Source organism: Entelurus aequoreus, linkage group LG27 (genome assembly GCF_033978785.1).
Source record: "Entelurus aequoreus isolate RoL-2023_Sb linkage group LG27, RoL_Eaeq_v1.1, whole genome shotgun sequence".
Lineage (NCBI taxonomy): Eukaryota > Metazoa > Chordata > Actinopteri > Syngnathiformes > Syngnathidae > Entelurus > Entelurus aequoreus.
In genome coordinates, this window is record NC_084757.1 from 20,685,349 (window position 1) to 20,700,393 (window position 15,045).

General features: G+C 36.2%; 1 protein-coding gene across 1 annotated transcript in view; it reads left to right on the forward strand.

Annotated features, from left to right (window-relative positions):
• fgf22 (fibroblast growth factor 22) overlaps positions 1 to 15,045 on the forward strand; it is a 118,889-nt gene that overhangs the window by 87,678 nt on the left and 16,166 nt on the right. The window lies entirely within an intron of this gene.

Genomic DNA, 15,045 nt, shown 5'->3' on the forward strand with positions numbered 1-15,045 from the left:
CCAGAATTATTCCGTACATTAGGTGCACCGGGTTATAAGGCGCATTGTCGATTTTTGAGAAAATGAAAGGGATTTCAAGTGCGCCTTATAGTCTCAAAAATACGTTTTCGTGTTGTTTACTGGCGTCATATTGCAGTCTACACGTATCTCTTATGTGTGACTATCATCTATTGGACACACTTATCATTACACCATGTACTAAATAAAATTGCTTCAAGGTCGGTAAGCACAACCAGAATGATTCCATACATTAGGTGCACCGGGTTATAACGCGCACTGTCGGTTTTTGAGAAAATGAAAGGGATTTTAAGTGCGCCTTATAGTCTCAAAAATATGTTTTGGTGTTGTTTACTGGCGTCATATTGCAGTCTACACGTATCTCTTATGTGTGACTACCATCTACTGGTCACACTTATCATTATACCATGTACTGAATAAAATTGCTTCGAGGTCGGTAAGCACAACCAGAATTATTCCGTACATTAGGTGCACCGGGTTATAAGGCGCATTGTCGATTTTTGAGAAAATGAAAGGGATTTCAAGTGCGCCTTATAGTCTCAAAAATACGTTTTCGTGTTGTTTACTGGCGTCATATTGCAGTCTACACGTATCTCTTATGTGTGACTATCATCTATTGGACACACTTATCATTACACCATGTACTAAATAAAATTGCTTCAAGGTCGGTAAGCACAACCAGAATTATTCCATACATTAGGTGCACCGGGTTATAACGCGCACTGTCGGTTTTTGAGAAAATGAAAGGGATTTTAAGTGCGCCTTATAGTCTCAAAAATAAGTTTTGGTGTTGTTTACTGGCGTCATATTGCAGTCTACACGTATCTCTTATGTGTGACTACCATCTACTGGACACACTAATCATTACACCATTTACTAAATAAAATTGCTTCAAGGTCGGTAAGCACAACCGGAATTATTCCGTACATTAGGTGCACCGGGTTATAAGGCGCACTGTCGATTTTTGAGAAAATGAAAGGGATTTTAAGTGCGCCTTATAGTCTCAAGAATAAGTTTTCGTGTTGTTTACTGGCGTCATATTACAGTCTACACGTATCTCTTATGTGTGACTACCATCTACTGGTCACACTTATTATTATACCATGTACTGAATAAAATTGCTTCGAGGTCGGTAAGCACAACCAGAATTATTCCGTGCATTAGGTGCACCGGGTTATAAGGCGCACTGTCGATTTTTGAGAAAATGAAAGGGATTTTAAGTGCGCCTTATAGTCTCAAGAATAAGTTTTGGTGTTGTTTACTGCCGTCATATTACAGTCTACACGTATCTCTTATGTGTGACTACCATCTACTGGACACACTTATCATTACACCATGTACTGAATAAAATTGCTTCGAGGTCGGTAAGCACAACCAGAATTATTCCGTGCATTAGGTGCACCGGGTTATAAGGCGCACTGTCGATTTTTGAGAAAATGAAAGGGATTTTAAGTGCGCCTTATAGTCTCAAGAATAAGTTTTCGTGTTGTTTACTGGCGTCATATTACAGTCTACACGTATCTCTTATGTGTGACTATCATCTATTGGACACACTTATCATTACACCATGTACTAAATAAAATTGCTTCAAGGTCGGTAAGCACAACCAGAATTATTCCATACATTAGGTGCACCGGGTTATAACGCGCAGTCGGTTTTTGAGAAAATAAAAGGGATTTTAAGTGCGCCTTATAGTCTCAAAAATATGTTTTGGTGTTGTTTACTGGCGTCATATTGCAGTCTACACGTATCTCTTATGTGTGACTACCATCTACTGGTCACACTTATCATTATACCATGTACTGAATAAAATTGCTTCGAGGTCGGTAAGCACAACCAGAATTATTCCGTACATTAGGTGCACCGGGTGATAAGGCGCATTGTCGATTTTTGAGAAAATGAAAGGGATTTCAAGTGCGCCTTATAGTCTCAAAAATAAGTTTTGGTGTTGTTTACTGGCGTCATATTACAGTCTACACGTATCTCTTATGTGTGACTACCATCTACTGGACACACTTATCATTACACCATGTACTGAATAAAATTGCTTCGAGGTCGGTAAGCACAACCAGAATTATTCCGTACATTAGGTGCACCGGGTTATAAGGCGCATTGTCGATTTTTGAGAAAATGAAAGGGATTTCAAGTGCGCCTTATAGTCTCAAAAATACGTTTTGGTGTTGTTTACTGGCGTCATATTACAGTCTACACGTATCTCTTATGTGTGACTATCATCTATTGGACACACTTATCATTACACCATGTACTAAATAAAATTGCTTCAAGGTCGGTAAGCACAACCAGAATTATTCCATACATTAGGTGCACCGGGTTATAACGCGCACTGTCGGTTTTTGAGAAAATGAAAGGGATTTTAAGTGCGCCTTATAGTCTCAAAAATAAGTTTTGGTGTTGTTTACTGGCGTCATATTGCAGTCTACACGTATCTCTTATGTGTGACTACCATCTACTGGACACACTAATCATTACACCATTTACTAAATAAAATTGCTTCAAGGTCGGTAAGCACAACCGGAATTATTCCGTACATTAGGTGCACCGGGTTATAAGGCGAACTGTCGATTTTTGAGAAAATGAAAGGGATTTTAAGTGCGCCTTATAGTCTCAAAAATAAGTTTTGGTGTTGTTTACTGGCGTCATATTACAGTCTACACGTATCTCTTATGTGTGACTACCATCTACTGGACACACTTATCATTACACCATGTACTGAATAAAATTGCTTCGAGGTCGGTAAGCACAACCAGAATTATTCCGTGCATTAGGTGCACCGGGTTATAACGCGCACTGTCGATTTTTGAGAAAATGAAAGGGATTTTAAGTGCGCCTTATAGTCTCAAGAATAAGTTTCGTGTTGTTTACTGGCGTCATATTACAGTCTACACGTATCTCTTATGTGTGACTATCATCTATTGGACACACTTATCATTACACCATGTACTAAATAAAATTGCTTCGAGGTCGGTAAGCACAACCAGAATTATTCCGTACATTAGGTGCACCGGGTTATAACGCGCACTGTCGGTTTTTGAGAAAATGAAAGGGATTTTAAGTGCGCCTTATAGTCTCAAAAATATGTTTTGGTGTTGTTTACTGGCGTCATATTGCAGTCTACACGTATCTCTTATGTGTGACTACCATCTACTGGACACACTAATCATTACACCATTTACTAAATAAAATTGCTTCAAGGTCGGTAAGCACAACCGGAATTATTCCGTACATTAGGTGCACCGGGTTATAAGGCGAACTGTCGATTTTTGAGAAAATGAAAGGGTTTTAAGTGCGCCTTATAGTCCGAAAAATACAGTCTACTGTAATAAAATGCTGCATATGCGCCCCCTAATAAATTGTGTTCAACAAAGCGCTGCGATTACTTTACTTTCAAATCACAAAAGTCCAATCATGGGTTAATGTTCGAGTTCCCGTCTCGACCCACCACCTGCGCGGGCCCCCTCAGCCCGTTCCCATGGTAATCTCTCAAGGTGTTTAAAGCAATACGGAGCCATGCCGCCTTTGTGTGCCACCATACACACAGGCGGCCGCTTTCGCCCGCTACCACCAGATCTTTGGAGGGGGTCACGGCAGATCAAAGGTTCTGGTCACAGCCATTAGGCCCGGCGGTCCAGACCCGACATGAAAAGCTCGTATTTTGAAAAGGAAAAAAAACCCGACAGAACCCTCTTTGGTTTTAAAAAGCAAGCAAACTGTGAAATAATTGAAAAGGTGTGTCAATCAAGCACAGGCGCACAGCGGGAACTCCCAGATTCCCAGGCTCAGCTCTGGTCAAGCACTGAGCCATGGAGGGCCGCTCAAGGGGGCGACACAAGAAATTAAAGAGAAAAAAGAAAGGAAAAGAGCGGAAAGATGTGTATTTTTTTTTATTCTTCCACACTATTGCAAATTTCCTCTCAGGTGAGGACTTACCATGTGTGGGGTGTACCCTGTACTCTTTTAGCACCACCCTCCTCCCCTCATGGCATGGGTCGGACAAAAGGGAAAGAACCCCATGGGAGTTTCACTCGCTTTTTTTCCCACTCCAAGGTCAGAAAAGGCTTGAATGATCTGACGATGGGCCGACGTCCAAAAAAAAATGGGGGATGGAAGGAAAAGAAAGAGTATTACAATTTTCAAACAGGACCCCTTTTCTGTGGCCATAGAGGAGAAAATAAATGGCAAGTCCACAGTTGACTGGACATGTATAGTGCGGGATTTGCTTGTAATGGCAGCTTGAGCTTATTGACAGTGCCAGCCAAAACATGTCAAAGGTTAAGAGATCTCCCCAATTGCAAAGTGGGAAGCCAAAAGCACCTTTTTTTTCACCAGCTCAATGGGGCCATCAGTTGATACTTGCATAGCAGGACACGCTAGAGAAGGGCCCTTCAGTTCCCCCATGCAACTAAAGAGCAAACAGCTAATTGGACTCCAGTGTTTCTTCTTTTGATATCATTTAAAAGACTTGCTTTATGTGCGCGCTTAGCTTGTGGACTGTTGGAAATAGAAATGGCATAAGCCGCTCAGCGCAAAGTCCAACCTGGAGGACACTTCTCTCTTACTTACCCCAATGAATAAGGCACTAAACATGTTTTTGGGGGGGTTATAATTACCCCCGTAGTACACTTCGAAAAGAGGATTAATGGAATAATGGGAAGCGACTGGCCCAAAAGTAAACGTGCAGAATGGTCATGCGAGTTTTTTATTTCTGCATTAGTCAATTTTATTTGGACCAAGAAGTTCTACTAGAGCTTTCTACATGATCCACAAAATCAGCTATTAAAAAAAAATCCAAGGAAGGACTAAGTGATACCTTCGACAAACACATTTTATGGTGTATAATATATATTAGGATTAGAATTTCAAAGGGGATGAAAAAAATTCCAGAAATGTGGTAAATTTTGTCAGAAATGTTTAAAATAAAGAATTTTAAAGCCGATTGACACATTAGAAGTTTGTTACTATTTCGTATTCATTTCCCTAATTAATAGTTTGCTTTTAATTACAATATGAATATAATTATTACTAAAACAACTAACATAATCAACAATTATACAAAAAAATGTATTATTCATACTACCGTACTGTATCATTATTATGTAATATGCTATACACGTTTTTATATTAAATTAATCACAAATGTTTTTCGTGTTTCACTACTCTAATGTAATATAATTATTTTAATCATACTTCATTTTTTCAAATATCAATATATGCAACACTTTTTGTTATATTTTGTAAAAATACAGTATATGTAAACATTATTTTATTTTTGTCAATTATAGCATATTTATAGTAAATATATGACCAATTAAGATGGATCAATCAAATTTGTTGTGATGTCATTTAAAAAAATATTTCAATTTAAATTTCAAAATATGATTTTTGATGTCACTATTAGTTCAATGGTTGCTCTATTGAGTTTTGATGTATTTTGGTGAATTAAACTGTGAGAGAGCAATCTGTATGTGACCAAATAGCCAACATTCTACATAACTTTAGAATAAAACGTGTGATGTAAATGTAACGGGAGTGGAAGAAGTGTCAAAAGATGGAGCTATCTGTTTTAATGACATTCAGACTTTACTTAAATCAATAACGGAGCAGCATCTCCTCGTCCGGAAACAATAACAAGGAAGAAATGTGCCCCGTGAAAAAACGTCCGACCGGAACTCTCTAATAACTAAAGTTCCTTGGGTGAATAATGTAAACTCACCCTACCGGTATGTTTTAGCGCTTTCATGGCGAGTTTACTGACATATATAAGTAAGAACTTTACACTATTTTATATTAGAAATGGCAACAGTGGAGGATAACAAGAAGATAGAGAAAAAGAAGCTTATCAACTACGGGGTCGGCACGGACTACAAAGGCAGATGTGCGCAATAGTTCAGGATTCATGCAGATCCCAAATACAGATCAGCAGGTACCATAAGGTAAGAAAAGTTGCTTTTGCATAATATTGCGAAACAAAGTGCCAGATAATATGTCTTACCTTATACACACACCGTACTCAGTGGCCTAGTGGTTAGAGTGTCCGCCCTGAGATCGGTAGGGTGTGAGTTCAAACCCCGGCCGAGTCATACCAAAGACTATAAAAATGGGACCCATTACCTCCCTGCTTGGCACTCAGCATCAAGGGTTGGAATTGGGGGTTAAATCACCAAAAATGATTCCCGGGCGTGGCCACCGCTGCTGCTCACTGCTCCCCTCACCTCCCAGGGGGTGAACAAGGGGATGGGTCAAATGCAGAGGACAAATTTCACCACACCTAGTGTGTGAGTTGTCTGTCTATCTGTGTTGGCCCTGTGATGAGTTTGCGACTTTGAGGGTGTACCCCGCCTTCCGCCCGAATGCAGCTGACATAGGCTCCAGCACCCCCCGCAACCCCAAAAGGGATAAGCGGTAGAAAATGGATGGATGGATGGATGGATAGTGTGTGTGTGACTATCATTGGTACTTTAACTTAACTTTAACTTAATAATACTTGTATGTTTAATGCGCCGACAATCCATCAAGTGGTGCGGCTTCATAGCTTACCAAAGTCGTACTAAAACGATTTGATAGATTTTTGAGCGCTGTGTATAATGTTCAATATTTTCAATGGAACATATAACATTTTGGTGTTGTTTACTTGAGTCATATTGCCATCATAGTGCAGTCTACGCATATCTCATATGTTTGACTGCCATCTACTGGTCACACGTATCATTACACTATGTACCAAATAAAATTGCTTCGACGTTGGTAAGCAAAACCAATTAATAACCGGGTTATAAGGCGCTATGAAAAAAATTATTTTAAGTGCGCCTTATAGTCCGGAAAATACTGTACTGTATTACTCGTAGGAGCAATAATATTGTGTAATATTCTGTAAACAAACCTAAAATTGAGTAAATGTTACAGGTTATATGCATTAAATCTTTTAAATCGCCATATAGTGTCAGTTTTAATTGCAACTGGTGGAATACACAGTGGTTGTCTGCATCCGAGCATTCAGGTGAAGCGCATTTTAAAAATAGCGTACCTGCAGAAAACAGTATTTGTTACTTTAACCTCCATTAGATGCCCTTTCAACGTTGAGTCCAAAGTGACCCCTTTTCCATGCGGCATGTGACAAACAAGCTTCCAACACTCCTACTGTGTCTGGAAGTCAAAGCAGCAACTAATGGCCACCACTGCTGGCACCACTTTCAGGCACCAGCGGTTTTCATTGGCCTGGACTAATCCCCCCATAAATCCTTGCAGTGCTCCGACGGCCAGCCAGGGTCTGGGCTAATTGCTTACGAGTCGCTTGCACGCTCCAGGTGCCACCGCAGCACACCCGGTGTTTGTAAACACAGCTCGTAAAAAGGAGTGCTACCATCAAAGTATGCCTGTGAGGATCAGAGGTAATGGGGAAATGATGGGGGTGCAGCTGGTGGACATGAGGGGCATTCCCCTGGTCTCCTGCAGCTGGAGAGAACTGAGACCAAAGACACTCAACATGAGTTTGTGTTTGTTTACCTTGTCTTGTCTTTTCTTTTCGCTCTTTGTACTGCTTGGTGTCTCCTCCGTGATCTCACCTGGCAGGCATGAGAGGGCCGAAAACATTTCAGGATGGTTCAACGTTGGCCGTGATGGCAGAAGCAGATGCTCGCGGCGGTGGAAGTGCACGACTCACGTGGCCTCTTAGCATCAGCACACTCGTACAGCCAGCTATCCTACAACTTTATTGACAAAGACAATACAACTTGTTTTTGTCCTACCATTACACTATGACTTTTTTCATACTATGACAAATATTCCTATTACTACATTATTTTCGTAACATTACGACTTTCACCTCCAAACATTACAACTTTTTCCCATCATATTATGACTTTTTCCTGTAATATTGATTGACTTTTTAAGAATATGACGAGTCAGTTTTAAAAAAATATTATGACAGTTGTTGTTATATCAAGATTGTTTTCATAAAATATAATAAAATATAAAATATAATATAAATATAATAAAAATATAATATAAATATAAAATATAAAATATAAAATATAATAAAACCTATGCCATCCTCCCCAAGGTTTCTCATGGTCATTCACATCGTTGTGGCTTGTGCAGCCCTTTGAGACTTTTGTGATTCAGGGCTATATAAATAAACATTGATTGATTGATTGATTGATTGATTGATTAAAATTAGCATCAGCACACTCGTACAGCGAGCTATCCTACAACTTTATTGACAAAGACAATACAACTTGTTTTTGTCCTACCATTACACTATGACTTTTTTCATACTATGACAAATATTCCTATTACTACATTATTTTCGTAACATTACGACTTTAACCTCCAAACATTACAACTTTTTCCCATCATATTATGACTTTTTCCTGTAATATTGATTGACTTTTTAAGAATATGACGAGTCAGTTTAAAAAAAATATTATGACAGTTGTTGTTATATCAAGATTGTTTTCATAAAATATAATAAAATATAAAATATAATATAAATATAATAAAAATATAATATAAATATAAAATATAAAATATAAAATATAAAATATAATAAAACCTATGCGATCCTCCCCAAGGTTTCTCATGGTCATTCACATCGACGTCCCTTGTGTGGGCTCTGTGCCGAGGATGTCGTTGTGGCTTGTGCAGCCCTTTGAGACTTTTGTGATTTAGGGCTATATAAATAAACATTGATTGATTGATTGATTGATTAAAATTAGCATCAGCACACTCGTACAGCGAGCTATCCTACAACTTTATTGACAAAGACAATACAACTTGTTTTTGTCCTACCATTACACTATGACTTTTTTCATACTATGACAAATATTCCTATTACTACATTATTTTCGTAACATTACGACTTTCACCTCCAAACATTACAACTTTTTCCCATCATATTATGACTTTTTCCTGTAATATTGATTGACTTTTTAAGAAAATGACGAGTCAGTTTAAAAAAAATATTATGACAGTTGTTGTTATATCAAGATTGTTTTCATAAAATATAATAAAATATAAAATATAATATAAATATAATAAAAATATAATATAAATATAAAATATAAAATATAAAATATAATATAAATATAAAATATAAAATATAATAAAACCTATGCGATCCTCCCCAAGGTTTCTCATGGTCATTCACATCGACGTCCCTTGTGTGGGCTCTGTGCCGAGGATGTCGTTGTGGCTTGTGCAGCCCTTTGAGACTTTTGTGATTTAGGGCTATATAAATAAACATTGATTGATTGATTAAAATTAGCATCAGCACACTCGTACAGCGAGCTATCCTACAACTTTATTGACAAAAACAATAGAACTTGTTTTTGTCATACCATTACACTATGACTTTTTTCATACTATTACAAATATTCCTATTACTACATTATTTTCGTAACATTGCGACTTTAACCTCCAAACATTACAACGTTTTCTCATCATATTACGACATTTTCCTGTAATATTGATTGACTTTTTTAAAAAATATGAAAAATTGCTGTTATATCAAGATTGTTTTCATAATATTGGCATCAGCACACTCAATAAATCTTACAACTTCTTTCCTGTAATATTACCAAATTATTATCAAACTTTATCCTCAAAACATTGTAACTTTTAGAAAAATTATAATAATTCTGTTCTTGCTGCATTACGATTATTGTTGTTGTACTATGACTTTTTTATACTATTAAAAATATTCCTATTACATTATTTTCGTAACATTACGACTTTAACCTCCAAACATTACAACTTTTTCTCATCATATTCCGACTTTTTCCTGTAATATTGATTGACTTTTTAAAAAAATATGACGAGTAAGTTCTTGAAATATTACGACAGTTGTTGTTTTCATAATATTAGCATCAGCACACTCAATAACTCTTACAACTTTTTTCTTGTAATATTACCAACTTATTACCAAACGTTATCCTCAAAATATTATAACTTAATAACTAAAATAATAATAATTCTGTTCTTGCAAAATAACGATTATTGTTGTTGTGCTATGACTTTTTTCGTACTATTACAAATATTCCTATTACTACATTATTTTCGTAACATTACGACTTCAACCTCCAAACATTACAACTTTTTCTCATCATATTCCGACTTTTTCCTGTAATATTGATTGACTTTTTTAAAAAATATGACGAGTCAGTTCTTGAAATATTACGACAGTTGTTGTTTTCATAATATTAGCATTAGCACACTCAATAACTTACAAATTTTTTCTTGTAATATTACCAACTTATTACCAAACGTTATCCTCAAAATATTATAACTTAATAACTAAAATAATAACAATTCTGTTCTTGCTAAATTACGATTATTGTTGTTGTGCTATGACTTTTTTCGTACTATTACAAATATTCCTATTACTACATTATTTTCGTAACATTACGACTTTAACCTCCAAACATTACAACGTTTTCTCATCATATTCCGACTTTTTCCTGTAATATTGATTGACTTTTTAAAAAAATATGACGAGACAGTTCTTGAAATATTACGACAGTTGTTGTTTTCATAATATTAGCATCAGCACACTCAATAACTCTTACAACTTTTTTCTTGTAATATTACCAAATTCCGATTATTGTTGTTGTACTATGACTTTTTTCGTACTATTACAAATAGTCCTATTTCTACATTATTTTCGTAACATTACAACTTTAACCTCAAAACATTACAACTTTTTCTCATCATATTACGACTTTTTCCTGTAATATTAAGATTAAGATTAAAGTACCATTGATTGACTTTTTAAAAAAATAGGACGAGTCAGTTACGACAATTGCTGTTTTATCAAGATTGTTTTCATAATATTAGCATCAGCACACTCAATAAATCTTACAGTTTTTTTCTTGTAATATTACCAAATTATTACCAAATGTTATCCTCAAAACATTGTAACTTTTAGAGAAATAATACAAATTCTGTTCTTGCTGCAATACGATTATTGTTGTTGTACTATGACTTTTTTCGTACTATTACAAATATTCCTATTACTACATTATTTTCGTAACATTACGACTTTAACCTCCAAACATTACAACTTTTTCTCATCATATTACTACATTTTCCTATAATATTGATTGACTTTTTAAAAAAAATATGACGAGTCAGTTACGATAATTGTTGTTGTATCAAGATTGTTTTCATAATACTAGCCTCAGCACACTCAATAACTCTTACAACTTTTTTCTTGTAATATTACCAAAATATTACCAAATGTTATCCTCAAAACAATGTAACTTTTAGAAAAATTATAATTCTGTTCTTAATATTTAAATATACTATAAGTAAGTAAACATATAAAATACATAAATAATCAGTATCTCTTTATTTCAAAAAGGTTTAAGATGTTTATCAAAATTGTTTTTCTTTGTACTTTGTGAACATTTGTAGTTTGAACAGTCTCTTAAACTGAATCATATTGGTGCTTTGTTTAAATTTCCTAGCTTAACCCATTTCATAATTTAATTCACATACTGATAAACTAAAGGTTTTATGTGTTGTACGTGCATACAAATGTTTCAAAATAGATTTTCCTTGAAGGTTATATTTCTCCTCTTTTGTTTAGAAGAATTGTTGTACATTCTTGGGTAGCAGGTTATGGTTTGCTTTGTACATCATTTTAGCTGTTTGCAAATGCACCACATTGTTTAATTTCGATATTTGTGATTCGATAAATAAAGGGTTTGTATGTTCTCTATATCCAACATTATGTATTATTCAAATTTTCTTTTTTGGAACACCGTTAGTGAATGAAGCGCACATTTGTAGTTTTGTAGAAAACCCTTGTGCAGTCATGTTCACACATCTGAAGACAGTTTAGCTCGTTACAGAAGCTACAAAACTGACCTTCCTTTGAGCAGATTGAGTTTCTGGAGCATCACATTTGTGGGGTCAATTAAACGCTCAAAATGGCCAGAAAAAGAGAACTTTCATCTGAAACTCGACAGTCTATTCTTGTTCTTAGAAATTAAGGCTATTCCACAAAATTGTTTGGGTGACCCCAAACTTTTGAACGGTAGTGTACCTATTAGAATCGGAGCCATGTTTACTTCTGTAAACACCACATGTTGGTCAGATTGTGTTCACATTAGACATCACATTTTTTTTGTACGGTGGACGACTTCATAAAAAGATGGGATTTGACAAAAAAAAGTCTGAATCGGACATCTTTTCCTGAAGAATGAACGTAGCCTGAGTCTCCTCACTCATCTTTGCACTGATACACTATGGATTGATCTAAACACTGGCCGTGGACTATAAGAACCCACGTCGCTTTTCAGGTAACTATCCGCGGTTAAGGTAAAGGAGTGTGGTCAAAGTAGATTGTGCAATTAATCTGCGTTCTTAACGAGTAATGACTTATATGGTGACGCTGGACACATACATTTCCTATTTATATTCTTCTCCTCACAAAAAGTGTCACAATGCTAATCCGTGCCAAAGGGAAATTGAAACCTTCTCAGGGCTTTCAATCAATCTGGACAGGACTGTTCAATTTGACTTAGATTATTTGCCTCTCTTCCAAGCAGACTTCATCAATTCATGCTCATAGACCTAGACTGATCAAACTAGATTTGGCCCATGGCCTATAAAGTATCATCATGGTGTATCAGGCCTGTTTGCAGGCATCGATGATCAGGGCTCTCCAGTCTTTTGTCGTCCCTTCTATGTATGAGTTCTATATTATTGATATTTCCGATAACATTTCTCAGGCTGTTAATATATGTTGTTCGCTGTCGACCTGGAGCTTTCTTTCTTAGCAGTATTCCTGTTAACATCAGTTTTTCTAAGCTGTCTTTTCTAATGATATGTCCGAGGAATTTTAGCTGCCTATTTCGAATCGTTGCAACTAGAGAACTTCTTGTTTTTGCCTTTGCCAATACCTCTCCATTACTTATTTTTTCATTCTATGATATGTGGAGTGTTTTTCTGAAGAACCACATTTCAGTTGCCTCTAATTTAAAGTTTAAAGTCCAGCATTCACAGCCGTAAAGCAGGACAGACCATACATATGTTGTGAGGACTCTGAGTTTGGTGTCAAATGAGATGTTTCTATTTTGAAATATAAGACAAATTTTGTTGAAGCTGTCTTATCAAATCAAACTTTATTTATAAAGCACTTTTCATACATAAAAGAAATGCAACGCAAAGTGCTTTACAAAGTTAAAAACAAAACCCCAGTGACCCATATCCCCCATTATCAGATACTTACGCACGGATACAGATACCAAACACAAACACACACAACATACACAAATATGCAACTATATGGACCAATGATTGCATGACTGAGTACAGAGGAGACATGTGAGTAAACACTATCACAGGAGCCATCTGCACCAGGAGGTCATCAGACCATGGCCACCAGGACGCTGACACAAAAGCGCCCCCACAAGCACGGCCGATAACCCCTCTGAGGAACGTTGGAAAATAAAAATAATAAAACTTGTAAAATAGTAAGAACCATGTGGAGAGATAAAGAATAAAATACAAGTAAGACATATGAAGATTAATATATTTAATATATATATATATATATATATATATATATATATATATATATATATATATATATATATATATATATATATATATATATATATGTGTGTGTAAATAAATGATAAATACATATAACTAAATAAAATCTTGCATAACTAATAGAATAAAAAGTAAAATACAACTGACTTCAATAAAATAATTAATATCAGGTAAAAGCCAAATCAAATAGGTGGGTCTAAGCCTGCTCTTAAAAACATGAACGTTCGCCGCAGCCCTGAGGTCCTCCGGCAAGTTGTTCCATAGACGAAGGCCATAATGCTGGAAAGATGCCATCCCGTGACTTTGTGTCCTGACTTTGGGAATAATTAGGAGATAAGTGCTGTAGGATCTCAGGGCCCGGGAAGGTTCATAGAGTAAAAGCAAATATGAAAGATAAGAAGGCCCAATACCATAAAAACATTTGTAAACCATAAGAAGAACCCTAAAATTGATCCTGAAACACACAGGGAGCTAAGGCAGAGATTTTAAAACTGGTGTAATGTGAGCCCGCCTTCTGGTCTTCGTCATTGCACATGCCACTGAATTTTGGAGTAATTGTAAAGGTGCAATAACCTTTTTAGGAAGACCAGAAAGCAGGGCGTTACAATAATCTATATGACTTGTAATAAAAGCATGAACTAGCATCTCCGTGTTGCCCTGAGAGAGAATTGGGCGAACTCTGGCTATATTCTTAAGATGATAAAAACCTATTTTGACATGGCAATCCATTTGTATATCTCTTTTTCACACCTACCATCAGATGTTACTGTGACATATAAAGTATAAAAAAGTATATAATGGCCTGGATGAATTCAAACCTTCATTCTTCTGACTGTGAGGCCAACATATAATCACTAGGCCACCTTGCAGCCAAAGCAAATTAGAGTCATTTAAAATCTTGTTTTGTGTCTTTTAGCTTTTTCACCGTAAAGGGTTAAGACAGTGAGTCAATTGCATGAACAATTTGGCTTAATATTTAATGATTGACGCAACGCTCCCATTTGTCCAGGTTTAAAACTGGTACTGGATATCTCCAATGGGTGGTGTTAGGGGGCCTTGCCAAGGAACCAAACCCGTCTGCACAAAAAGCAACAGTGTGTACCATTATGCCACAAGGCTACCGGTAGTCTAATATCTAACAATATATATTATTTTGAAATCATATATATTATGAGTCATGTTGAGTCATGAAAATGGTTGACACCTTTCAATATTATTTGTATGTTTTTAAAGCATGCAAACAAAATCCAGATGAAGCGTAAACCACATGGGACTTGTTTGCAAGCGGGTGCCCGAGGAAACAATTAGCGTGCAAAAGCTTGCCAACTTATGGAGCGCTGGAGAAGCCAGCAGATTACTTATTTTAGCTGTTTTTAACTATCACCTTGATGGAGTGGCCCACCTGGATTAAAGAGAGGAACAGGCCAACAGTTCCATACCAATCCTCTCTGC